At 40.8% G+C, this 25,283-nt stretch overlaps 1 protein-coding gene across 8 annotated transcripts in view; it reads left to right on the forward strand.

The window, feature by feature from the left end:
- The window catches only part of ARHGAP6 (Rho GTPase activating protein 6), a 528,247-nt gene that overhangs the window by 412,020 nt on the left and 90,944 nt on the right, over window positions 1-25,283 (forward strand). Inside the window, exons 1-2 of one of the 8 annotated variants that reach the window (XM_081567208.1) lie at window positions 11,345-11,626; window positions 11,801-11,916. The exons of 6 other annotated variants lie outside the window; for them this stretch is intronic. The gene's annotated coding sequence lies outside the window, so the exon portion shown is untranslated. Of the gene's footprint in view, window positions 1-11,283; window positions 11,627-11,800; window positions 11,917-25,283 lie in introns of those variants that run through there. One more of the 8 variants, XM_081567207.1, reaches the window with a different exon arrangement.

Below are 25,283 nucleotides of genomic sequence, written 5' to 3' on the forward strand. Positions count from 1 at the left end.
TAATATGTGATCAGGGATATGGAAATTAAAACAGCAATGAGATACTACTATACACTTACTATAATGGTCCAAATCCACAACAGTAACAACACCAGGTGCTGGTGAGGGTGTGGGGCGACAAGAACTCTCATACTTTGCTGGTGAGAATACAAAACAGTACAGCAACTTTGAAAGGTAGTCTGTCAGTTTCTGCCAAACTAAATATACTCTTAGCATATGATTCAGTTACCTTTTAAAGGTGCTGAAACTTATAGCCACATGAAAATCTGCACATGGATGTTTATTCATAATCACCAAACCTTGGAAGCAATCGAAGTGTCCTTCAGACGGTGAATGGATAAACTCTGGGACATCCAGACAATAGACTATTAGAGCTAAAAAGAAATGATCTATCAAGCTGTGAAAAGACATGAAGAAACTTAAATGCACTGTAGAAAAAGCCTATCGGAAATGACTATGTACTGCATGATTCCAACTAGATGACATTCTGGAAAAGGCAAAACCATGGAAACAATGAGAAAATCAGTGATTGCCAGAGGTAGGGGACGATAGAGATGGATAGGTAGAGCACAGAGGATTTTTAGGGCAATGGAAGTACTGTAGATGATACTATAATTGTGAATACATGTCATTACACATTTGTCCAGACCAGTAGAACATACAACATCACACATGAACCCTAATGTAAACTATGGACTTAGCCTGATGGTGACATGTCAGTGTAGGTTTATCAGTTCTAACAAATGTGTCCCTCTGGTGGGAATGTTGGGAATGGGGGAGGCTGTGCTTGAGTAGGGGCAGGAGTTGTATGGAAGTCTCTGAACCTTCTACTCAGGTTTGCTAGGAAACTGAAAGTGCTCTAAGAAATAAAGTCTATTAAAAATGCATCCATTTGTTTTACCTCTCCAAGCCCCAGTAATATTTTACTATAATTCACTTTTTAGACTTCAGTTTCTGTACATTTCATTGCTCAAAGGAAACATTTGTTCCTTATGTCAAAGCAGAAGTATTCAGACGCTCTGTGAAACACTTTTTATCATTTTAAACATAGTATATTGAAGAGAAAACATTTCTGGAAGAAAAAAAGTCTGAAACTTGGCAACTAAAAAGTCAGCTCTGTACCAGTAAGTGCAGATGGCTTGTTTTTATGTCATACCTGGCATTTTGTGTTGTTCTGCAAATTAAGTTGCCCCTTTTACATGTTTTGACACTTAATAGTAAAAGCCAGAAAGTAAGATTTTTTTCATTTTTATTGGAAGTGATTTTAGCTACTTTAGAACAAGTGTCCTAAATATAAGTACTGCCTGCCAGTCTTGTTGTTTCCTTCCTAATGGACACAAAATAGTTTTCAGTTTAGACTCAGAAGTATACTTTCCCGAAAGCTTTCTTTCAATCAACAAATATGCAAAACCACAAAATGTAAGTGCTGTGTCTTCAAAATGCCATGTCTATGTGCAATCTAGGCAGAGTGAAAAGGCCCAAATATAAAGAGTCAAAGAAATTTCTGATGTTTAAATGTCAAGAAATTAGCTAAAATGTGATGGGCGGGGTGGTGAGTATGATAGTTGCAGAGGAGGGAGGCCGCCTATGGAGTTAGAGTTTTCTGGGAAAATACCTGACATTTAGACATTCCCTATCCTCTCTTCTCTCCCTCCACAGTGAGACATCACAAGTTATTCCCTACGTAGCTCAAGGGTCTAGGTCGTTTGGGGCCTCAAAAGAGACGTAAAGGAAAACTACGCTATTGAGCAATCTATAGATTCGTCTGCTCATACATATGTACATGTTGCAACGGGAGTTGTAAAAAGATGTGATTCCTTTGCCACTCTGTCATTTCCTGTGCTGCATGTGTGGTGATTTCTTTTCAATGAGTCCAGAACAGGATCAACGAACTTTTTCTGTGAAGTTGTAAATATTAATCATTGGAAGTCATACATCTCTAGTGCAACCACTCAACTCTGCCGTTCTATCAGTCATGGCCCTAGACAAAGTGGAAATGAATGGACCTTGACTGGGCTCTAGTTTACAAAAGCAAGCAGGGGCTAGATGTAGCCAGGGCTGTAGTCTGTCCACCTGTCCTCTAGATAGTTGCCACCTCAAGGTCAAGTCATGCCTGAATCGATGCTAGGAGTAATTTATTCTTGATATCAGATAATTTAGAAACTTCAGGATTTTATTTTGTAAGAAAACTAAATGAGAGAGGATTTGAGATCAGCCTAGAGTGCCCTCACGCAGTCATTCTGAGGTACTTTTTGAGTCATACCGCCCATACTTTGAGAGAAAAGTTTGGTACTCACAGGGAGGTAGCATAGTGGGGTAGTTAAGACCCCAAATTCTGGGGTTAAGGCTCATGAATTTGAATCCCAGCTCAGTCACTTACAATCTATTTCCTGGGACAAGTTATTCGCCTAGTGCTTGATTTCTTTATCTGTGAAATGAATACATATTAATATACCTTACCTGATAAAATTGTTTAATTTTTATGGAATACATAATTAGGGCTAGGAACAATGATGGCTATAGGTGGCATTAGTGGTAAAGAATCCACCTGCCAATGCAGGAGACATAAGAGATGTGGATTTGATCCCTGGGTCAGGAAGATCCTCTGGAGAAGGAAATGGCAGCCCACTCCAGTATTCTTGCCCAGAGAATCCCATGGACAGTGGTACCTGGTGGGCTACAGTCCACAGGGTCGCAAAGAATCGGACACGACTGAAGCAACTTAGCATACACACACATATTTACATCCACAAGAAATGTTAGTTATTCCTCACCTGTCTAAATTCCCTGGGGATGGCTCATAGCTCCCTGCTTATCTTACCTGTGCTGTGAGTCAGTGACAAGCAATCCTTACCGTTGATAGTTGTGTTGACTACAAATTCTGATGATGCGAATGGATTGTAATTTTAGGTTTTCTTACACTTAAATTTTTTTCTACCCATAGACAGATATTTAACAAGGAAGAAGGCAGGAAAACTCAGTGTAGAAAATCAATCAATAGTGTTTGTAATTGAAAATAATGTTGGAACATGTTGTTAGACTACATTGAGAAAGCTCGACAAAGGGATAATGTGCCTGGAGATTGTACAGTATGCTTCTGATGTTGATATCACTGAACCCTGAAATTCTGAGTCTTACAATTTTTATGAATAAATTTTTTATCTATGTTTATTAGCACATACTTCTTCATCCCATTAATATTAAGTGGTGGTATGGAAATCAATCAAAGTGAAGACTCATTAGAATAAATAAGTTCAATATTGTTTGAAAATCACAGAATCATATTATTTTTCCTTGTAACCATTTTCCAAATTGTCTTCATATTGCCACATTAATTATCATTGCTTGGAACATGCTTTTATGAATTCCATGACTTCCTCCCAAAAGTTTGTCCTGCTATTTGCTTTACTCACCACAAAATGGCAGGGCAGGGTGTCAAAATCTGGGGGTAGGAGAGTGTGTGTGTAGCACATGTCTCATTCATCATGCATATTACACGCATTGCTCAATCCTCCCCACAGGACTATTTTTTTAATTAAAGTATAGTGGGCTTCCCTGGTAGCACAGATGGCAAAGAATCCGCCTGCAATGCAGGAGACCCAGGTTAGATCCCTGGGTTGGGAAGATCCTCTGGAGGAGAGCATGGCAACTCACTCCAGTATTCTTGCCTAGAGAATCCCCTGGACAGAGGAGCCTGGTGGGCTACTCTTGGGTCGCAAAGAGTCGGACACAACTGAGCAATTAACACTTTCACATAGTTGCTGTACAATATTATGTAAGTTGCAGGTATACAATAGAGTGATTCACAGTTTTAAAGGTTATACTCCATTTATAGTTATTACAAAAAAATTGGCTGTATTCCTCTTGTTGTATAAAATATCCTTGCAGCTTATGTTATACCTAATAGTTTGTACCTCTTACTCCCCTACCTCTGTCTGGCTCCTTCCCCATCCCCTCTCCCCACTGGTAACCACTAGTTTGTTCTCTAGGTCTCCCACAGGACTCTGTAACTGAGGCTTAGAGTGGTTAGATACAGACATGGCTGGCTGTGGGCTGAGCTGGGATTCAAAGGGACCACAGAACCTGCCCTGCAACCACTGTGCTATTATCCACATCCCATTTGAAGGAAACAGTGGCAAATGAGCGGATGAGACCTGTTTATCACACCTCAAAAAATGTGGCCGCTTCACTGTGCTACCGTTAAAAATATCCCTCATCATGTCCATGGCAGTAATCATAGAAAGTGGCATCTGGATCAAGCCTGTGCAAGGGAAAAAAAAATTTAATTATGGATGTACAAATGTGGGGACTGAATTCTTACTCGGTAGCATTATTAGGTTTTGTTTCTGCCGCCCCTGAGAGAGAAGGGAAAAGGATCAGAATGTACCCTTGATATCAGGGACATCTGGCAGGGTCAGTAAATAAAGGACTAGACAGCGTACCTTTCACATGACAGTGTGGCAGGATGTGAGAAGGGAGAAGTGGGGACAGCAGGAAGAGAGGCGACGGTGCATGGCACACTTAGTGGAATTTGGAGAAAAGTAATGCCTTATAGAAAAAGTGCAAGAAATTTGCCACCACTGATGATTTTCTTAATCGCAGACCTTTGCAATGATTCTCATCCTGGACCACACATTGGAATCCCCTGGAGAGTTTTGTAAGCCTGCCAGTACCTAAACCCCAACCCTAAAAAATCTCACTGATTTGACCTGTTCCTTCACTGTCCAATATGATAGCCACTCGCCACAGTGGCTACTTACATTTATATCAATGAAGATGAAAGAAAATTAAAAGTTCAGTGACTGTCTGCTTAGTCACATCTCAAGAGTTCATTAACATGGGTGGCTAGTGGCTAACATATCAGACAGTAGAAAAATTTCCGTAATCACAGAAAAGTCTATTGGACCTCTCTGGTCTGGAGGGGGTCGAGGGCATGAGTATTTTTGAAAACTACACCAAGTAATTCTTTTCTATTTTTAAGTGAAGTATACACCAAGTAATTCTAATGTGCAGCCAGGTTAGAGAAAGGCTGGTCCTTGTAGTGAAAGTCACTCAGTCGTGTCCGACTCTTTGCGACCCCATGGACTATACAGTTCATGGAATTCTCCAGGCCAGAATACTGGAGTGGGTAGCCGTTTCCTTTTCCGGGGATCTTCCCAACCCAGGGATAGAACCCAGGTCTCCCACATTGCAGGCGGTCCTTGTAGAGTTTGTTCTAAACTTTGTCACCACCTGCATCTGAACTGATTTTGCTTTTGTAGCAAATATTCCAAGAATATTATTAAAACTATTCTTTTTTTCTGCAGTCTAGTAACAGAGGCATATACTTGAAAATGAGATGCGAACACCTTACTTGCCCCAAAGGTGTTTCTCCCAGTATAATATTGGATCCGACTCTCTGGGGAATCCACATTTATTGGACAAACTGAGGGACTGTCATAAAGAAAGCATCTCTAAGCACTGCTTACTTTATTGTTCCTGTGGGAAATAAAGCCCATGGGCCCAAACCCAAAGAATGGACTTGGAGACACGAGGTGCAGTGGGAAGCAAGGCTTTAATGATGGTCTTGTAAGATCAGGTGGCTGGTGGGCAGGCACACCAGAGTGGTTACAATGGGTTTTTCATCAGGTACCCTAGCCCCTCCCCCAGTTCCTCACTGGCTGAGAACTATGGGGTTAACAATCTTCCCGAATGGCCTGGATTTATTATTCTCCTTGCCCTCTTCTTCCCATTCTTATGTTTTGAATTCACCAGTAGAATGAGCCCGAGTGAAAATCCTGGGCATTCCACTCTCCCTTTGTCTGGATTTTCCCGCGCGAGGATCCTAATGGCTGTTACATCAGCAGGCTGTCTCTCCAGGCTAGTTGTCCTTGAAAGTGGACCACTTTAAGTTTTTCTTTCTTACACTGCCTAAAGTCCCTTTCTGTCAGTTGATGCCATGCGCAGAGCCTCCCTTTACCACTCACACTGTAGACCTCAGTGTTTACTTCCTCTTGCTCTCTTTTCCTGTCTGTTGTGCACCAGTTTGCGTCAGTCATCTTTCCTCAAACACCCCTTTCACTGTGTCACACCTCTACCGCAAAACTTGGCATGGGTGTTCCGTCTTGTAAAGGATATGAGCTGGGAGGTTTTCTAAAATGCCTATTTCTCCTTCTTTCAGACACCAGTCCCCCACTCTTGCTCCTGGGGGTAATCTCCACCTCAGCTTTCTGTTTGTTTCCTCCAGCTGCCCTGCCTCTGTGTGTGCACATTTCTGTCCCTCTGTTTCATAAAGGCTTTGGGAACTCGGCTGCCCTCCATGCATTTATCAGATTTCTCCCAGTTACAGAGGGGCCGTCCTTGCCGGGTGCTTTGTGCCGTTCTCACTTCGCGCACGTGTCTTCCAAGAGACTCATTGAAGAAAATGTCCCTGGCATGCTGTGATATAGCCTAAGGGTTAAACCCATTGCATTTGGAAACAGGCTGCCTGGGAGTGAATTCAAGCAAGTTACTTTCTTGTCTGCAAAAGGAGAACAATCCCAGTACCTGCCTCCTAGAGTAGAGCAAATATTCAGTAAGCCCTAAGTGTTGGGCTTCCCTCGTAGCTCAGTCGGTAAAGAATCTGCCTGCAATGCAGGAGACCTGGGTTCATTTCCTGGGTCTGGAAGATCCCCTGGAGAAGGAAATGGCAACCCACTCCGGTATTCTTGCCTGGAGAATCCCATGGACAGAGGAACCTGACAGGCTACAATCCATGGGGCCGCAAGAGTTGAACAGGACTTAGCGGCTAAACCAGCTACCACCACCAGGTGTTAGAGATTCTTTGTTGTGGTTTTGATTGTTTCAGATTTGTGGCCTTTAGTAACTTTCCAGTTATCTAATACTTGGCTTTGATGGTAGATATTTAGATCTGAAGGATCTGAAAGTTTGTCTGCAAGTGGGTGACAGTAGGAGCAAGAGGATACTAGAAATTAGACAAAGGTCAAGTGCTGGGAGTGCAGAGGACAGACAGTATTGTTAGGGAAGCAAATGATAGCCACAAGAGAATGCAGAATCGTCCTTCTGTGTTTTTACTTGTTGTTGCTTAGTCGCTCAGTTGTATCCCACTTGTTCGCTACCCCCATGGACTGCAGCCCACCAGGCTCCTCTGTCCATGGGATTTTCCAGGCAAGAATATTGGAGTGGGTTGCCATTTCCTCTTCCAGGGGACCTTCCTGGCCCCGGGATAAAACCCGTGCATTGCAGGGATTCTTTACCGTGAGCCACCAGGGAAGCCCAATATAAAGGTAGAGTCTGATAATGCAACTAAAAGATACCACATCTTCACTGTACTCTGTACAGTATCAGAAGGATTGAAATGTCCTTAACAATTTTTCACATTTTTTTATGTACCATCACAAAAAATATTAACACCTCAAATGCCAGTTCTATGTTACCGGTCAAAAGAGGGTAATTGGACCAGCAAAAGTTTTATCAGTAATAAATATGATCTAGATGAAATTTCACTATGCCATTGCATCATATCAAGTCATAATTCTGAAAGAAGCATCACCTATTTCTAAATATTTGCTATATATTATTTAAAACCTGGAGGATGTCATTAAACATATATTTATCCTCTTGTTCATAAAAGACTTTCTACATGTTCTGCAAAATGACTTATAAAGAATAGTTTTTATTTTATCATCTGGTTGATCAGCTACTCTCTTTCCATTTGAAAATGTAGAAACTGAAGGAATAACCTGCCATGTGGATCAGTGGAGAGAAGTAGATGAGAAGTTCCAGGGGTAGGACTCCAGATTCAAACTGTTTAGAATTGTGATCTGTGTGTACAAAAGAAGTTTAAAAAGGTGAGGTTGATTGCCATATCACAAACATTCCCAAATCTCACCATAAAGTTTGTTACTCACTCATATTGTTGGGCTTTCCTCATGGCTCAGCTGGTAAAGAATCTGCCTGCAGTTCGGGAGACCTGGGTTCGATCCCTGGGTTGGGAAGATCCCCTGGAGAAGGAAAAGGCTACCCACTCCAGTATTCTTGCCTGGAGAACAGTCCATGGGGTCACAAAGAGTCAGACACGACTGATCGCCTTTCTCTTTCACTTTCGTATTGTCATAGTCTCTGTGATTGGTAGGAAGGCTGTGTTCCAAACAAGGATTCATGGACCCAAGCTGTTTTTTTCCTGTTGCTCCACTATCTTCAACACAAGAAGATATTGATTTGGTTATTCACTGCCTCAAAACAACCCCCGCCCTCCCCCTCTCCCCAGCTTCGGTGGCTTGAAACAACCACCGCTTTATTTGCTGATGGTCCGCAAGCTGATCTGTGCTCAGCTGAACACTTCTGCTGGCCTTGACAGAGGTCACTCATAAGACTTCACTCAACTGGGAGGTTGTCTGGAAGCTGGATTGAGCTGAGACATTGGGACAGCTAAGCTCTTCTCATGTTCCATGTGGCCTCTCCAGGTGGTCTCTCCAGTAGAGTAGCCACAGTTATGACATGGTGGTTCAAGGGTCCCAAGAATGCAAAAGTGGAAATTACCAGGACTTCTTAGGTCTTAGGTCCAGAATTATCTCACTGTCATTTCTGCCATGTTTGATTGGTTAAGGCAGATCACAGAGGTGGTCAGAACTGAAGAGCAGGGGACACTTGGGCATGAATATTGAGAACTGTGGTGCATGCCTGGGATGACCTCATGTAGCTTTGAGAGATGTTGTCTCCAGGTTTTTATGGGCCAAGGCTAGAAATGAAGCCTATCACTTCCTCCTACAGTCCATTGCTTCGAGTTTAGTCATATGACCTCTACTCTGTGCAAAGGAGACTGAGATGGGTCATCTAGCTGAGAGCCCATGAAGAACTCTTTGTGCAGCCTGTGAGTCTTTTCCTCTGTTTCTATATCTCCATGACCACACCTGTAAAATGCAATTGTGGGAGTGAATGCATACCACATGTGTAGTGCATATCACCTAATACATGCTCAGTGTTTTCAATTATTATTATTATTTTCTGTTTTGCAATGAATATTTGATTTTATTCTGTTTAAATCAGCACACATGGCAATGGATGCCATGCTGAGGAATCTGAACTTTATCCATGAGCTAAAGAGGAGACATCAAAGGGTTTTAAGCAAAACAGTGGTATCATCAGACATGTGTTCACTCCAAAAGTTTAAGAGTGGTTCTATAATATTTTTGCCCTGAAAGTGCAAAATGTCCCCAGTGATATAAACAGTAATAATCCAGAATAAGAGTCAGGAGTAAATGCTTAATGGCTTAGATTTTGAGGCTGTAAATTGTTGCTTGATATCCTTGGCTAATCAAAAGTTAAGTGGGTAAAAGATCACCGTGTTCCTGGCATTTTTTTCTGGGTGGCAAAACTCTTCCACGGATTGGACCTTATGACTGCTTCCTGATACTTATTTCAAAGGCTGTTTGGGTGACTTTTTGGCCTCTTCTTGGTTTTACTTAAAGAGTATTTGAATCTTAAAGAAGATTCCTTATGTTACCCTTTGTTTTTCTGGCTTGAGTGCATTTTTCCAAAGAATGCCAGAGATACACAACTTCTCCATTATTTCTGCATATCCTCTCAAGTCTTGACTTGGTTCCACTCTTAAAACAAACTAGAAATTTCACAAGACACTTTCTCTTGAGATTAGCCACTTGAAGAAGTGCTCACTTTCTCATGAAACATTCACGGACCTGACAGTGTATGTCTCCATCAAATGAACAGGCCACTCCAGGCTTAGGTAATTGTACTCATTAAATCTCTGTGTCTATTTCTTACTGAACACCATGACATGACTCCGACTACGGCTGCTTGTGAACCATGGCTTTGTCTTCCAGCCAATTTCATAGAAAAACCTTAATATAGTTGGGATCACAGCTGCATTACTTATGAGCTGTGAATTTGGGAGTAAGTTACTTAACCTCTTGAGCTTCTGTTTTTCATCTATTATATGGGGATAAAAATGTAAACTGCTTTTTATAATTCTTTCATCGGTTAAATGAGTCAATGCCCATAAAATGTTTAGAACAATATCTGACACTTAATAAGGACTCACTGAGGACTACAGGCTGCTTCCATCTATTCATAAACTGCAAGATCACTTGCCCAACAATGACAAATGAATCGCATACTTATCATTTCCATTCAAAGTATTATATTAAATAACTTTGATTGGTGGGTCTAAATTCCATAAATGAGTATTCAGATTACATGAACCTTATTCACTATCTGCTGAAATGATGACTTTTCAACATCTGAGTTTTGAGGGTAGTGGAGGTGAGGGTATATGCTACAACAGGTAAATTTTTACTCTGAATTCATCTTTAAGTGTAATTGTTCTAGTAAAGAAAAACATCTGATATGTTTTATTGTTTTTAAATTCTTTCCTCTCACTAAATAAATATCAGGAGCAACAGAAGCTGTGTGTGGCTTGTATCAAGTGATGATTAGCCTCACAGAATCCTAGTAAAAAATGTACCGAGTCCCTAAATTTTGAGTCAGTAAGCTCTTCCATGAAATCATTTCTCAGTTTGTCAGTTATAAGCACAGTGATTCTTTTGTTGGAACTCACTTGCGACCACAGGAGAACTATAACTTCATATTGACTGGAAAACAAAGATGTCTTTTCGAGTTATTTTTGGTCCAGTGCCATGTGGAATACATGGAGATCAAGGTAATGAGTGATCACAATATGTTTTTAATCTTTCCTTTTCTCTCTGCTCTTCAAGGCTGTCTCCCCGCCGCCCCCACCCCCAACCTGCACCCTCTTAAACCGGGCCACAGTGGTTACACCCACTCTGACCTCCACACCCCCTGTGCAGGAAATGAACAACTTCTCAAGGACTATTGTTTTACAAAGAGCGTAAAATTCAGAGCATGTGTTGTGCTTCAGTATAAGGGAGAAGGAAACCTTTTTGTTTTTTTAATGTGTTTTTTTTTTTTTTACTAGTGTTAGAGAAATGAAGAAGTCAGTGTTTTTTAAAATGGAATGTAAGAATTGAGACTTTATCCTAAACAAAGAAAGCACCCTATGTGCTTTATCACGCTCTCAGAGGTTTTACCCGAGGCTTCCGTCATTCTTTGGTTGATTCCTAATAAGGACAGTTTGCACAGTTACAATCCAATTACCATTTGTAGATCCCTGTAGAAAGGGGGAATTTTTTTAGAGGAATCCTTTTCTAACCCCAGAATATCTCTTCAAAATAGTCTTATTAAAATAAAAATCAGGAAATCCAGTTTCAATTTCTCTGCATTCTTTTTGTTCCTCTCCCTTAGCACTGCTTTCACACACACACACACACACACACACATACAAACACTCAGTCACTCGCACACTCACTCAGCGACACAGCCTGCCTCCAGTCTGAAGGGACAGGAACTTCTCAATGGTCCGATGAAAAGATAGCATTTTTTTTTGGTCCTGAGATGTATGGTAGCGGAGGTCTCTGGCAACAAAAGGTATCGTGGGAGTCACAGCTATGCCAGCTGGGCCATTTCTCAGACACTCGCTGCAATCTGCCATTTCAGGATGTATTTTTCATCAAAAAAATAATTTTTTTTAAACAGACTCAAGTTCCTACTCCAAGCTTAGCTCAGTGAAATTAGAGAGGACAGCAAAGACACAGCTGAATGTAATTCATGGGTAAGCAATATAAATATCTATACTTCCTCTTTTCCAGATTATTGTGATATAATGTTGTGATTCTTCCACATTTGTCTTGTGATTTGGGAAGATAAGCGGATTGATCAGTGTCTGAGATGTGTGACAGCTAAGTCTGTCTGTGCCAATGGAGATTTATGGAAACATTATTTTTAGATTGATTGATGATGTTGGAGCAGCTTGAAATGAGCAAATCGGACCAGAAAGGAGCGTGCCGTGATGAAGCGGATCTGGGCTGATTTCTACAAAGATTCAGCACAGGCTGTTTTCAGGTCTGAAAGGGTAAAGTAGCTTATGTCCCCCTCTAGACTTCTTGAACTCAGGGCAAGATTTTAGTTGCCGTGGCTATGATAAATATGGGCTTTGCAGAACAGCTCAGACATTAGATAAGCCTAATCATAAATCGAATGTGCTCTGCTTTATAAAAGAGTAAAACCTTAAGCTTTTGGATTTTTACATAATCTCTGGTTTATACTATTATAAGGGTATGTCTCAGAATGAAAAGATTCGGTGGTGGAAAAAGTAGAATGTGACTCTTACGATGCAGATCGCACTGCTACTTCAGGGGTCACCTAACTTCTTTGGATTTTTCTTTGCTCCTTTGTAAAGGTAGGGATCAGATTGATTCATCAGGAGAAGTGGTGAAATACATACGGTTGTGAGTGTCTAGATTCTGGAATCTACATCCCGGCTTCAAATTCCAATTCTGCCATTTACTAGGTGCATGATCTTGACACATTAAGATAATCTCATCTGAAATATGGGGATAATAATGGTAACAAAGTTCTTAGAGTTGTTGTAAGAATTACATGAGTTAATATAAATAAAGGACTTAGAACAGTAGCTAGCAGAGAGTGGACAATGTTAGCCACATCTCCAAGGTCCAATCCATCTCTGGAGGTCTGTCATTCTAATTTCAGTGAACTAAATTTAATTATAGAAAGACAAGCAAAACCATCAGCTGCTGGAGCTGTCATTGAGAAGTCTCTAATTCTTGCAAGGGTTTCCATTTTTCCACACTCTTGGAATCTGTGCGGACTCTTTTATCTCTTCCCTATCCAAGATTCAAGTGAAGCTTAAAACTCAGAATTAAATCGGTGGCTGGTAGACAAGTCCACAATTCAGGATACACAGAGATGAAAATGGCCTTTTTTTCCTGACGTTTTCGCCTTTGGGAACTTCAAATATGTGGTTTTGTCTCTTCCCTGCCAAAGGTTCTTTCCACTGGAAACAAGATGTACGTGATGAGTGACGTTTGGAAGTTTTTTGTTTGATTGTTTATTGTTTTTTGAATGGTGGTAGCACAGCACTGGGTTTCACAATGTTCATTTCAATTTTGGGTTATCAGTAATCCAGACAAATAGGCCATTTGCAGAGAACCACTTTTATTTCACTCTAGCTTTTACATACTTTACAATGTCCCCAAGTCTTACTGTGTCATGTGATCTCTTTATAGGTTCTTTGGGATGTTGCCCAGAGAAAGAAAATCTTAGGAGAGGAGAATCCTCTCCTCTCTTTGATAATCCCAAAGAGAAACCCTAATCATAGGTGTGCCTTTACTTTTAGTCTAGTCCAGGGGCCAGCAAACTTTCTCTATAAAGAGTCATATAGTAAATATTTCCACCTTTACAGGCCAGACAGTCTCTGTTGAAACCACTCAACTCTGCCATTGTAGTGTGAAAGCAGTTGTAGACAGTTCCAAAAGGAATGACTGTGCCTCTGTGCTAATAAAACTTTATTTGCAGAAACAGTCAGTAGATGGGATTTGGTTCACAGGCAGTAATTTGCCAAGCCCTGGCTTGTCGTCATCCCCATTTCATAGATTAGGAAAACAAAGCATGGGGAGAGAAAATAAGCTTGTGAAAAGCCACATGGCTGGAAAGTGGCAGAACTGGGACTCAAGCCCAGGCAGCCAAGCTTGCCAACCTTTGCTTTTAGCCACTGCCCCAAGCTGCCCCTGTGTCAACTTATCCTTGTCTGAGATGCTCATCTCCTGAAGTCTGCCTGGCTCATTACCTCACCTCCATAAGAGTTAGTTCAAATATCACCTTTTCAGTAAGGTTGCCCTGGAAACCTTCCCAACACTCCTGATGCCCCTCACTTTCCTCTACCTTCTCTTTTTCTTTGGGGCTTATCACCTTATAAATTGCTATGTAATTGACTCATTGATTATGTTTATTTCTTGTCAGTTTCCTCCACTGGCCTGGACACTCCATGACAGGAGAGCTCTTTGTTTTGTTCCCCAATGAATCCACAGTATCTAGAATGGTGCCTGGCTTATCAAAGGTGCTTGTTAATATTTGTTGAATGAATGAAGTCCATTTTTCCATCATGTTACTCTAACATATTTTGGCACCTCTTGTACTAGCAATCAATAGCTAATATACTAAGGCAAAAAGTAAAAATGCACTGTTATACCAACCAAATGTTCAGAATTTTCTAAAGTTTCGGCTTTTGAAAAAAAAGGAGCAGAATAGATAAATAATACAAAAAATTATGTGAGATATAGAAGTATTAAATATTCCTAAAGATCTGTTGGGAAGGAGTGCTTGAAGAATCAAGAGAAGAAGAATTAGCAAAAGTTATTTTGTTGAGTTCATAAAGGAATAACCTCTTTGAAGAGTCCAAACAGGAGTGTGACAGCTATGCAAATACCCTCGACTTTGCCCGGAAACTCATGAGGAAGGGATTTCCTTGTCATTGGAGATGTGTTTATTTTGGAGTTATAAAGAACTAGGCAGCCCTTTTCAGAAATGTTGGTTGTGAGCCTGGTATTTAAACTTATGCCATAATTAAGCAAGTATTAATTAGTAAATGACAGGTAGCCACAGTAGAAAACAAAAGAAATTCAGCCTCTGGCATGGTTTATCTAAATGGCATCCCAGTTTTCCCACCCTTAACTTACGGATTTGGTCTTTTCTTCTGCTTCTCACCTATGTGGAATCACAATCCAGCTGTGCATGCGTGCATGTTAAGTTGCTTCAGTCGTGTCTGACTATGCAACAGTATGGCCTGTAGCCCACCAGCCTCCTCTGCCCATGGGATCCTCCAGGCAAGAATACGTAGTTGGTAGTCATGCCCTCCTCCATCTTACTCATAGTGGAACCATTTATTCATGAATTCAACACACATTTCTTAAGAGTTTTTAGTATTACTAAAACTGCTAAGTTTTTGAAAGGGTGGCCAATTTAGAGGAATGATGGTTAAAATTAATTATAACATTGTGTGTGTGTAAACATGCTTAGTCACTCGGTCTGGTCTGACTCTTTGCGACCCCATGGACTGTACCCCTTCAGGCTCCTCTGTCCATGGACTTCTCTAGGCAAGGATACTCAAGTGGGTTGCCATTCCCTTCTCCAGGAGATCTTCCTAACCCAGCGACCGAACTCCGGTCTCCTGCATGGCAGGCAGATTCTTTACCATCTGAGCCACCAGTGAAGTCCAATTATAACTTTAATTACCATGTATTCATGGCTTGAGGGGAACTCATACACACTCAGCAAGAAATTCACTTGCATTGTCTCATACCATCACTACAAACCTGGGAGCAAGTCTTATTCTTTGCTCCATCTTATTTATGAGAAAACTGAGGCTTAGAGATGTTCTGGATCAAGCCAAAGAGCTCATAACCATATGAATCCAAGTCTTTACTGCCATCCCAGTGGGTCCCAATCTTTTTTTGTGCAAAGATGAGAATCTCCTGAAGATTCTGGTTTATGGTGAAGGTACTTGGGCCCTGTTCCTTGTGACCTTAATTCCCTGAATCTGCCTTAGAGCCCAAAAACCTACATGTTGACAAGAATCATCTGCCCAGGTAATTCCACTGCTCCAGGTCTACAGGCCATATTTTCAGCAGCCTTGTATCACTTCTTGTTGGCTCACTGGGCTTTGGGAAGTTTACAGTTGGATGAGGTTAAAGAGATGCTGCAATTAGAGACTGGTCTCAAGGACATAAGAAAACAATGTGGTATAGACCAAAACCAAAATTATTTCAATCAATTTTATTTCATGGGAAAATCAAGTCTGTTTGTAAAGATGCGATTTAGCTCAAAAGAATGACCTTTCTGAATAAATCACAGATATTAGATGGTTGGTTTTTCAGTTTGCCTTTTGCTTCTTTTTTCTCAGTGTGGAGACATATACTTTTGGTGGGAAGGAAATCTCTTTAGTTAATGCTTTCGGTGATTTGTTCTCAAGATTTGAGGCTTTTTTGTTTGTCTCTTTTAAATTGGCTTGTGGTGTTTGTGCTTCTTAATGCTAATTCTAAATAACTTCTAGGATTCTGTTTTTTTATTTGTATAATATACAGAATAATACATGCATAATATAAATAATCATGGATAGCATGCATAAGGGTATATATAAGGGTATATACCTTTGACGATAAACAAAACTGACACATGAGTATTAATATCTTCTGACACCATCATTTTAAGGAGATTGTGTGTGATTTGGACCTAAGAGCAGACCTAACTTATGCTAGGCCAGGTTTTCTCCATCTCTGTATCGTGAACATTTGGAGCCAGGTAGTTCTTCACTGTGGGCACAGGGGGCTGTCCTGTGTATGGTAGGATGTTGAGCCAATCCCTGATGAGGTCTACTCACTAGTTGCCAGTAGAAAACCCCACCTGAGAGTCATGATAGCCAAAAATGTTTCCAGAAATTGCCAAATGTCCCCTGAGGGGGCAAAATCACCCCCAAGAACCACTGTGCTATATCCTTTTGATACCCTTTATTAGTGCTGTCCCATGGTATCCCAGAATGAAAGGATATTTTAATAATATCAAGGTCTTTTGTCTATCCAGAAACATTGGGTCACATTCAGCCTCACATTTATGAAATGAAAGCAAATTAGAAATTATCCACTTTCAATCTAAAAGAAAAAAATCCTATGACAACCTCTCAAAAGCTGGATCCGGAGAGCTTTAAAATGAGTCATCCACTTAGGAGATAAACAGTCACCAAAGAAAAATGCTGGCCTGGAGTGTGTATTTCAGAATTGAGGAACAGCCAGAAACATTCTAGGCTGTGCTGGTGGGCTTTGGCACGCTTCTGGGTGCTTGTTTATTGCTCCGTGGCCCATGTAGTGAGTGTCACAGGGCAACACTGACCTTTGTGTTTGTGTCTTCCTGCTCGTAAGAGATCTGATGTGTGAGTGTGAGTGTCATAGTTTCAATATTCCTCAGCTCTGATATTTTTACACTTATTTTCTGCCCTCTTATACTGGCATTTGGGGGCTCATCTACAGGCTTTGTTTCAAAAGACTATTTCTTAGCAATTTATTCAAATCCAGAAGATATTCTCCCTCATAGATACAGTATTACATGAGATGGTGAGTTTCCAATTTCCTATTGGACTCATGATGTACATTATTCATGTAGTCCTTAGACTGAGAGATACTTATTATTTGTGAATTATTTCTTCTTCAGTGTTAATTAATTGCCAGGTACTATCTTGGATACTGGGAACACCAAGGTCAGTAAACCAGACAAGGCTCTTGTTCTCATGAATCTAGCTGATATATATAGTTCATGATGCAGGGTGCTAGGGACTGGGTCTTGGCCACGTGAGAGTAGATGCCAAATAAATACGGATAGGGTCCTAAGTGACCCCAATCTCTTTATATCAGGGGTTGACAAACTACAGTCAGTGGGCCAAATTGTTTTTGTATGACCTCCATGCCTAGAATGGTTTTTGCATTTTTAAATGGTTGAAAAAAGTCAGAAGAAAAATATTTTGTGACATGAAAATTATATGATATTAGAATTTTAGTGTCTATGACTAAAAGACACTTACTCCCTGGAAGGAAACTTATGACCAACCTAGACAGCATATTAAAAAGCAGAGACATTACTTTGCCAACAAATGTCCGTGTAGTCGAGACTATGGTTTTTCCAGTGGTCATGTATGGATGTGAGAGCTGGACTATAAAGAAAGCTGAGCACCAAAGAATTGAAGCTTCTGAACTGTGGTGTTGGAGAAGACTCTTGAGAGTCCCTTGGACCGCAAGGAGATCCAACCAGTCCATCCTAAAGGAGATCAGTCCTGGGTGTTCATTGGAAGGACTGATGTTGAAGCTGAAACTCCAATACTTTGGCCACCTGATGTGAAGAGCTGACTCATTGGAAAAGATCCTGATGTTGGGAGAGATTGAGGGCAGGAGGAGAAGGGGATGACAGAGGATGAGACGGTTGGATGGCATCACCAACTCAATGGACATGAGTTTGGGTAACCTCCGGGAGTTGGTGATGGACAGGGAGGCCTGGTGTGCTGCAGTCCATGGGGTTGCAAAGAGTCGGACATGACTGAGCGACTGAACTGAAATGAACTGATGACTAAAATTTTATTGGAACTTTTGTTTACATGTGGTTTATAGCCGTCTTTGTGCTGCATTGGCAGATCTGAGTAGTTGTGACAAAGACTTTATGAACCACAAGCCTGAAATATTTACTACGTGTAACTTTCTAAAATTCTAGTTAGCGGGGAAAGTGCTTTCAGGATTCCAGTCTTGGGAACTTTCCAGCTTAAATCATTGGCGGGGTACCTATGGTGTGAAACAGCACTTTAGCAGCAGGAAAGAGGGAGAAAAAAATCTGACAGGTCGAGACCTACCTTCTACAGTGTTTGGGAGCTTATGGTGATCTGAACTCAGTCCCCTTGACCTCACCAACCTTCTCTGCTAATGCTCCCTCCTATTCCTTCTCTGTTAGTTCCCTATTTATTGCTGATGTAACAAATTATCATAAATTGAAAGCATCAGAAATTTAATGTCATACAGTTTTGGATGTCAGTCTCACTCCACTGAGCTCAAAGGCTGCATTCCTTTTGGGAGCTCTGGGGGAGAATCTGTGCCTTGCCTTTTCCAGCTTTTAGTAACTGCCTGCATTTCTTGGCTTATGGCTCTTTCCTCCATCTTTAAAGCTGTCAGCTTAGTATCTTGAAATCAATCTCTCTCTCTCTCTCTCTCACACACACACACACACACACACACACACACACACACACACACACACACAGCCACCTCTGCCTCCCTCTGGTAAGGACTCTTTGATGACGTTGCATTCGTCTGGATAATCCATAATAACTTCATTATCTCAGGATCTCTTAACTTAATCATGACTACACAGCCCCTTTTGCCAGGTAAGGTAACACAGTCACAGGAATTAAGAGGTGGCCATCTTTGAGGGCAGGGGCTATTATTCTGGCTGCCACACCTCCTGTCTAGTAACTCCACACTATACTTCTCTCTGCCTCTGCAGAACGGACTGTAGGCTGAAGAGCATCTCTCAAGCTTTGTATGCACCAGCCAGAATATTGTAGTGGCTAAGAGTATAGGCTTTCATCTCTGAGTGTCAGGTTCAAGCCATTTGTTGTTGTGGTTGTTGAATGAATGAGGAATGAATGAGGTTATGGCATCACTGCATTTGTTCAATAAAAGAAAGCAAAACACGCTTACTCCTGGATGCCTTAAAGCTCACATTTTGTTTCAAAAAATCACATCTTGTGGTAAATTTGCATCTTTCTTTAGTGGTAGTGAATATCTTGAATTTTCTAGGAAGAGCAGACTTACTAGAACCCAGCCTGAATCTGGTCAACATTTGAGCACAGTGGTTCTCAATCCTGATTGTGTGGGCCAATCAGAAAACCAATATAGGTGCTCAACTACAGAGCAGATACCTGCCACAAAACTTCTGTGAGGTCATTAGTCTAGTCTCTATATTTGCTCATATTTGACAGTTTTCATAATATAAAGGCAAATATATTTTGCACACATAAACACTGTGATCCTGGGAATTCTAGGAAGAGGCAACCAGGAGATGTGGAAAGCTCATGGACTGCCCCCCCACACACACACACACTGGTCTGTGTGGGTCCCCTGGGCACCACATCTGGGGACCCTGTCCTAAGCTGTAGCAACCGGAATGAAGAAGTGAGGAGGCAGGAAAAAAAAAAAAGCTGATTTTAGACTTCAGGGTAAATACTTCATTGAGAATACTCTGATTTGAACTTTAGGATAACTTGCATAAACCTTGGATGAATGTTTTGAGAAAAAGCTCTTTAATTTTAAAAGATGATGTGGATTGAGACAAGGAAGGTGGATGCATTCGACCAAGTATCCTAAGTCCCCTACATTCGAAAGAGCTCTGTTCCAAGATTGAGATCATAAGTCCAATTTATTCATTAAGTCCAACAAAGTTAGCCTAGGTGCCCAACTAACACAATCGGCTATATAGTACTGTAATAAGTTTGTAATACTTTTCACACAAATAATATGTAAAAAACAAACAAACACAAAAAATAGCAAGCTTTTATGTTTGCCTCTGGACATCCTGGGCTTGAAATAAAGATATTGTACTACTGTACTCTATACAGTTGTTATTATTTAGTCACTCAGTCGAGTCTGACTCTGCAACGCCGTGGACCATATCCCACAAGGCTCCTCTGTCCATGGGATTCTCCAGGCAAGAATATTGAAGGGGGTTGCCATTTCCTTCCCCAGGGGATCTTCTCAACCCCAGGATCACTAAATTATCACACCTTAAAAAAGAATCCAACTGTAATTCTAAGACATGTTTGCCGCTTTCCCAGCCATTGTGTTGTGACATTTCCTTGACTCTATGTGTGCTTGGCTCTTTATTCTCAAAATGTCTCTACTGCATTAAGGATAAAAATAAAAATGAAGAACACTGTTCTAGGTCATTTAGACCAGTCACACACCTCCTGACTTTATCCCAAGATACAATGAAAGAATATGGGTTTAGCCTGTGAGTTGTGTTCATTTTATAATTTCCCCAAAATGAACCTCGTGTTTCCAACTTAAAAAAAAAATGTTGAAATTGCATGTACTTAATTTGAAATGAAGTCATTAAAAATTCACAATGGTGGAACTATAAACTGGGAACACTGAGAAAATTGGGACCTAGGGGAAGATGGAGATTATTTGATGTATTATGACTGCTGATTGGCAGGTAGTAGCAAAAAACAATGAGATGGTGGAGAGGATGAACTGAAGTAGCCCATACAGACTTTTCCAGGCTGAATGAACTATTTAGGCTTCAATTATTCAAGTTTCTGGTACATTATGTTTGTGATTATGAAACAACTTGGTCCATTACCCATAATCAAAAATGTAACTGAATGATATTTTTAAGATACCACACATTTGATAATACACAGCTTTTGAGATGTCTTCAAAGTCCCTCTTCATTTATTATTTGATAACTTTCTCTCCTAGGAACATTGTTTTTTCAACCATGTCCTAAGGATGGGGTTAACAACCAATTGACTCTGGGGACAGTTTCGTCTCCTTTGAGAAATGACTTTTCCAAAGCCCGATCAATGCAGCTGCCATGCTTTCAAGAAAGCGCCCCATTCTTTTCTCTTTCTGGGTTTGTCTGTAGCATTCTCTGGAACCATCAACTACTGCAAGAACTAAAGTTGCAGGAGACAGCAACTCCATACATTCATGTCTTTACAAATAGACCAAGCCTTTTCTCCCTTTTGGCTAATAATTCCAAATTTTCCAAAGAAGTTACAAATTCTACGAAGTTAAGAGTCATGGGCTATGATGTATAATGGACTCAGAGAAATTTTAAACACCACACTTGATTTTTTATTATGCTAAGTGTAGTCATTTGTGAACAGTTTCCAAAACTATGTATTACTTGATTGTGAAGGAACTATTGTAGTTGAGAGAAGAAGACGAAGGCTCAAGACAGATGTAAACTGGCCAGGTTCTATTTTGCCAGATTTGGGAATGTGTTTTCTTTATTTATTTTTGGAGATAAAATATCACTTTCAAAATTTGAACATCTTTCTTCTCCACATGCCCCCCACACTCTCTCACACACACATACACACACACCAGACCTAATTCCCTTCTGCTCATTCTCATCTTGGTGATTTAGTGTATCATCCTCCCAGTTGCTCAAACCAGAAATGTTTAAGTTATCCTAGATTACCCCTTCCCAACCCCCCACTAGATACAGTTTGTCCCCAAGCATCTTTGTGGTTCTAAGTATCTCCCCATCTATTCCAATCTCAATTAGCATCCTGCCTAGTCCAGTGTCTCTTCTGATCTCTACATCTCTTGCTTGCTTTCTCCCTCAATTCCTTTAGAACTGTATTTCCAGTCATCTTTCCCTTATGCAAATCTGATCATGTTCCTCTCTTAACCACTGTTCCTTAATGACTAGCCATCACTGGCTGAGTAAAATCCTACAGAGATAGCCCTCCAGGATCTGGCCCTGATTTCTACCTGGCTTTACCTCCTGCTGTTTACTTTCTTCTAGCCTTGTAATTTCCCCCAAACAAGCCTGTTCTCTCAAATTCATTTGCCTTGGCACCCACTGTTGGTTTTTTTTTTTTTTTTTTTTTTTTGCAATGTTGCATTTCTACTGAGCAAACCCTTACTCCTTTTATTCAACTTCAAGCCTCCAGTGAAACACTGCCTTCTTATAAAGCCTTGCTTCATCCCCAGATTGATATCAAAGCCTTTTATTCTAGGCATCCTATTGCATTTGGCTCTTACTTCTAATATCACAATCTCTGTATTTCATGGATTGCGTGTATTCTTTGTACCAAAATTCAACTCCTTAAGAACAAGAACTGTTGTCATTTTGATAATCTCAAGCCTAGTACTGTTTTTAGCATGTAATAGGTGTTCATTACATTTTGTTCAAATTAATTATGCAGCAGGACATTTGTTGTTGTTTACCCGCTCAGTTGTGTCCGACTCTTTGAGACCCCATGAGCCCCATGAAGCCTGCTAGGTTCCTCTGGCCGTGAAATTTTCCAGTCAATAATCCTAGAGTGGGTTGCCAGTTCCTTCTTCAGGAGATCTCCCAACCCAGGGATCGAACCTATGTTTCCTGCTTAATACGCAGATTCTTTACCACTGAGCCACCAGGGAAGCCCTGAAGGACATGGTAAATAAAAAAATAAAATGTATCTTGTAGGGATTGGTTTATTTTACTTGAGCCATAAACTATCATACACAGGTTGGCAAATTGTAGCCCACTGTCCAAACCCAGCCTTCCACCTTCTTTTGTAAATGAAGTTTGATTGGCACACAGCCATACCCATTCACTTATAAACTATAGTTGCTTTCACGCCACAAAGGCAGATCTGAGTAGTTTTGACAGAGACCACATGGCCCACAAAGCCTGAAATATTTACTTTCTGGCCTTTTACAGAAAAAGATTCCAACCCCTGCTACAGATACAGAGCCATTGGAGGGCATATTTTTAAAATTCTTTTAAAGAATAGGTATGTAATTCCATTTTGACACTTCAGGTAGCAGTGGGCTCCATTTGATACCTAAATTTCATATTTAAAAATCACCGGGGACTTCCCTGGCAGTCCAGTGGTAAAGACTCCACAGTTCCAATGCAGGGGACCTGAGTTCAATCCCTTGTGGTAAAGCCAAAAAAAAAAAAAAGAAAAGAAATCACCAGCTCATCTGGAACTTCCCATCTGGGATGCACTCGTGTGTGCATGTTTAGTGAAACAGAGCCTTCCCTGTGAGGTCTTTCCCAGCACCACTCCCCCCGAATCTATCACTGTAAATCTCTGTCCTCTGCTAACACTGCCGGCCCCTTCCCTGCTTTTTTCCCCATTCTTAGCTGTTATTATTCAACACACTGTATTCTTTACTTACCCTGGTTTATTTTCTACTCCTGCCAAAGTGGTGCAGTGGTAAAGAATCCACTGGCCAAGGAAGAAACATGGGCTTGATCCCTGGGTAGAGAAGATCTCCTGGAGGAGGAAACGACAACCCATGCCCATATTCTTGCCTGGAAAATCTCATGGACAGAGGAGCCTGGCGGGCTACAGTCCATGGGGTCACAAAGAGTCGGACAAGACTGAGAAACTGAGCATGCACACCAGAGTATGATATCTCCATTTGCTAAAACAATGAATGAAGAAATCAATGAAATCCCAGAAAAGAGGGGAAAAAAATCCAAGAATTAACATAGTTCCATTTACTCTTTGAAATGAACCATCTAGGCAGGAATTTGCTACCAGTATGGAAGAAAGGTGTCTTAATAGTCTCTCGGGCCAGTCTTTCTGTCTCTCTTCTTTCAGGTGAATAATTAATGAGGGTGATGAAGTCTTTGGGGATTCCTTAATGTTTCCCACATCCACAGCAAATCCCTGGCAGTGTCTGTGGGGCCCAACACTGTTCCTTCTCCCAGAACCTTCCTTGATTGTTGAGGAAACAGTAGCTACCTCATCAAAGCTGTTGTGCCCTGGCTGATATCTGTGATTCCTAGGAATTCCTTCTCTGTGAGGGGACATTAGGTTTCAGAGGACTGCGAAGTATTATTTATGTCATCACTTTCTCACTGTCCGCGTCGAGGGTAGAGATATTCACTCTCAGTGGAATCAGCGCTGTGTATGTGTGCACACAAACAAACCCAGGATTGTGGGAATCTCTGCTTTGATTCTTTGATGTGGAGTATTTTCACATCAGATGTCTATACGTATATGTACTTTTTATTGATCATATCTCTATACTTACTATGATGAAAATAACTCATTAGATTGCTATAAAATAGAAACTCAGTGGTTACAATTTAGCATAGAATTTAAAAGCCTAATTCGTTTTAGCTCAAGTCCTGGTTGATTTCAAGTCTTGTAAGTTTTACAATTTGGGGGAAATTACTTAACCTTCCTAAGCCTCAATTAATCTATATTATATTTATGTGCTGCATTTGCTCAGTCGCTTCAGTCATGTCCGACTCTTTGTGACCCCATGAACTATAGCCCGCCAAGCTCCTTTGTCCATGGGATTCTCCAGGCAAGAATACTGGAGTGGGTTGCCATGCCCTCTTCCAGGAGATCTTTCCGACCCTGTGATCTAACCCACATCTCCTGCATTGCAGGTGGATTGTTTACCCAGTGAGCCACCTGGGAAGCCATATTATATTTATGCATACTATATATTACTATAATATCAACATAATGTATCCTAAGTAAGCATTGTGATAATGTATCATAAGTATATATTATATATAATAATAATATATTGTGTCTTATATTATAAATATACTAGATTGTATTATTATATAGTTGTTATTAAATAAGATAAGGTCAGAAATGCTAACTGCCTCTTAAGGTTGTTTGAAGGAGTAACTAAAAATCCCTTGACACCATCACTGGTACATGGGAGGCTATCAACATACAGTTACATTCTTATGTCTAGTGTGCATGATGGCAATTCAGTTTAGTAACTCAATTGTGTCTGACTCTTTGTGACCCCATGCACACCAGACTTCCCTGTCCATCACCAACTGGAGTTTACTCAAACTCATGTCCATTGTGTTGGTGATGCTATACAACCATCTCATCCTCTGTCGTCCCCTTCTCCTCTTGCCTTCAATCTTTCCCAGCATCAGGGTCTTTTCCAATGAGTTAGTTCTTCGCATCAGGTGGCCAAAGTATTGGAATTTCAGCTTCAGCATCAGTCCTTCTAATGAATATTCAGGACTGATTTCCTTTAGGGTTGACTGGTTTGATCTCCTTGCAGTCCAAGGGACTCTCAAGAGTCTTCTCCAACACCACAGTACAAAAGCACCAATTCTTCAGTGCTCAGCTTTCTTTACAGTACAACGCTCACATCCATACGTGACTACTG

The sequence above is a fragment of the Giraffa tippelskirchi genome, chromosome X (assembly GCF_054371585.1).
Source record: "Giraffa tippelskirchi isolate mGirTip1 chromosome X, T2T-mGirTip1v1.2.pri, whole genome shotgun sequence".
NCBI classification, from domain to species: Eukaryota; Metazoa; Chordata; class Mammalia; order Artiodactyla; family Giraffidae; genus Giraffa; species Giraffa tippelskirchi.